This window comes from Sorex fumeus, unplaced genomic scaffold (assembly GCF_029834395.1).
Source record: "Sorex fumeus unplaced genomic scaffold, SorFum_2.1 ptg000039l, whole genome shotgun sequence".
Lineage (NCBI taxonomy): Eukaryota > Metazoa > Chordata > Mammalia > Eulipotyphla > Soricidae > Sorex > Sorex fumeus.
Genome location: NW_026606096.1, coordinates 14,564,057 through 14,566,887, shown reverse-complemented (window position 1 = coordinate 14,566,887; position 2,831 = coordinate 14,564,057). Strand labels below are relative to the sequence as shown.

General features: G+C 53.2%; 1 pseudogene; it reads right to left on the bottom strand.

The window, feature by feature from the left end:
- Positions 1–1,252: 1,252 nt before the first annotated feature.
- LOC130028188 (TAR DNA-binding protein 43-like) lies at positions 1,253–2,524 on the bottom strand (annotated as a pseudogene).
- Between the last annotated feature and the right edge of the window lie 307 nt (positions 2,525–2,831).

Genomic DNA, 2,831 nt, shown 5'->3' with positions numbered 1-2,831 from the left:
GGGCAGGCCCCAGGATCGCTCCCCCCCCCCCCCACTGGCGACTCCGCTCCGAGACTCCTGTACAGCACGTAAGCTCAGCTCACCAGCGCCAGGCCACATGACCACACCAACAGATCAGGAGCAGGAGAGGACACACACCATACAGCATTCACAGCAGTTGACAAGGGGGCGGGGCATACCAGTATCGTGTCACTAACACATTCAGCTAACGTTGGTTTGCTAAGAGCAAGACTCACTTCAAGTCTTCCAACAGACGTGTATGTCCTTTGAATGCAAGAAACATTCGTACGTATGTTATCTGCTACCATGGCTCTCCGCACACTCTCGCACCAAAGCCACAGGTTGAGAGACACATCTCGCCCAGTTAAAGAATCTCCATTATGCACCACCAAGTCTCTGCACACGCTCTCCTGTCCTCGCTCATACCAGCGTCTCATGCCCCGGCACCACCATCAATCCCACACAAGGTTTCAGAAGTTCAGACAGCCTTCTGGTTCACAGCACAGCCTTGCCGTCACAGCGTTGATCCGACTCCAGGAAAGAAAGAGTAGCAGATAAAAATGGGACACCCACCATCAGAGACGAAGCCCGTCGGCGTGGGGACGAGCTCTTGCGTGCGTGGGCAAAGCAGCGGACGGAGCCCCACGGCGCAGTGAGTACAGCACTCCTGTCAGTGAGTGCTTCTTCCACAGACATTTGAAATGAGATGAACTGCAGAGATTAAATGAAGGCTTCATATCGTACTCTCGCATATGAGGGGAGACAAGCGTTAAGAAATTGAACAGAAAGAAAAGAACCAAACATTGCAACACCACGATCTCCAGGGACCTTCCTACGGAGAAAATCTGTATGGTGGGGTTCAAATTAAAATGAGGAGGAAAGACTGCAGCTCTAACCAATGGGTTCCACTTTGAACATGCAAATAATTCAGGTGACAAGTCCAGGGATAAAATAATTACAGGAGAAGCCTCTTGATAGCAATTGTGGTGTTGGTTTACCTGTCAGGCTAACAGCAGTTCACTTTCAAACACTCAAGAGTTCAACCCGTTATGTAACAAAACTTAGAAAATTCCTTTAGCTTTTCTTCTTTTTCTAAATGAAAGATGTCAAAAATACTCCTGAATATACTCCACACCGAAAAAAAAACAATTTTGAAAATTCTTAGTGCGTATGTATCTTACAATATATTTACGATGAGTTTAGAAAAATTTGAATTCCCACCAGTCTCTAGCGTCTAACTGACCAGCCCAGCCTACATGCCCCAGCCCGACGACTTCGAGTCCATGCTGGAGCTGAAGTCCATGCATTGAAGCCGCTACCGGAGCCCGCATTGGAGGCCGACCCCCACCCGATGGCGGCGCCTGAGTTGGAGCCGCTGTACGGGTTGTTCCCGGAGCCGAAGGCCTGGTTGGGCTCACTCTGCATGTTGCCCTGGCTCAAGTTGTTCCCTGACGGGCCCGACTGGTTCTGCTGACTGGCCAGCATCCCCATCATGCCCCAGCTGCTCTGCAAGGCGGCCTGGGCCGTGGCCCTCATGGTCGGGTGGATGCTGAAGGCGCCGAAGTTCATCCCGCCCCCCATGTTGCTGCTCTGCTTGTGGCCCAGCCCCGCCCCGCCGCCCCGGCTGTTCCCGAACCCGCCCTGGTTCCCAAAGCCACCCGGATTACCACCAAATCTTCTACTTCTCTCTAACTGCCTATTGCTATTGTGCTTGGGCTCCACATTGCAGATATGCACGCAGAGGATGCCTTTGATGATCAGGTCCTCGCCACACAGGGACTGGGCCACCTGATCATCTGCAAATGTGACGAAGGCAAACGCCCCCCCCCCCCCCCCCAAGGGCTTGGGGATGAACACATCGACCACCTCCCCGTACTGGCAGAAGACCTGCCGCAGCTCGTCGGCAGTCAGGTCCTGGGTGCAGCGGCCCACAGACACCTTCCTGCTCCTCAGAGGCTCATCCGGGCTTTGCTTAGAATTTGGAAGTTTGCAGTCACACCACCGTCCATCAATCATGTGTCGCTGGGACATCACCTTCACTTGGGTCTCATACTCCGTGAACCGCACAAAGCCAAACCCTCTTTTGGTGACCAGTCTTGATATCTTTTTTTTTACCTGGACCATGAGGACCTCCCCGAAGGTGCTGAAATACTCCTTGAGGTCCTGCTCGGTGGTCTTCCAGGGCAGGCCGAGCACGATGGGGTCAGACGTCTTCTGCACGGCCCTTTTCACCTTCACCTCCGACGAAGCATCAGACTACTCCATGTTCCTTTTGTCATCTTTGGGGTAGTTGACCACGTAGTCCCGGTTGCCCCAGCCCACGTCGGGCGCGTGCAGGATGCCCTCCACCAGGCGCGCGCACGCCGCGCATGCACTGCGACACGGGGTTCCGGTAGCGCAGGCTGCAGGCGCCCGGGAACTGCGCCGTGACCGTGGACAGCAGCACGGTGCCATCGTCCTCCGACGGGATCTCGACGGGCTCGTCGTTCTCGTCCTCCTCCGTGACTCGGATGTACTCGGTCATCTTCGCCCGCTCGGTGTCCGCTAGGTCGCTCGGAACCCACGAGGCGGCGCACGCAACGACAGCGCCCACGACCGCTCGCTCTCGGCTCGCACTAACCTTGAACACTTTGATGTATTTATTATTCATGTATTTCTATATTCTTCGTGACATCATATTCAAGTATTCAAGTATTTTACACATTCTTAAATCGAGCTCTTTGGGTTCACCAATGTCTTCTATTTTGCATAATTTTTAAATTGGATTTAATTGAAATGTCATCTTGTTGTGGGACTAGACATCTATGTGCTTTTGAATACATTAGAAAGGA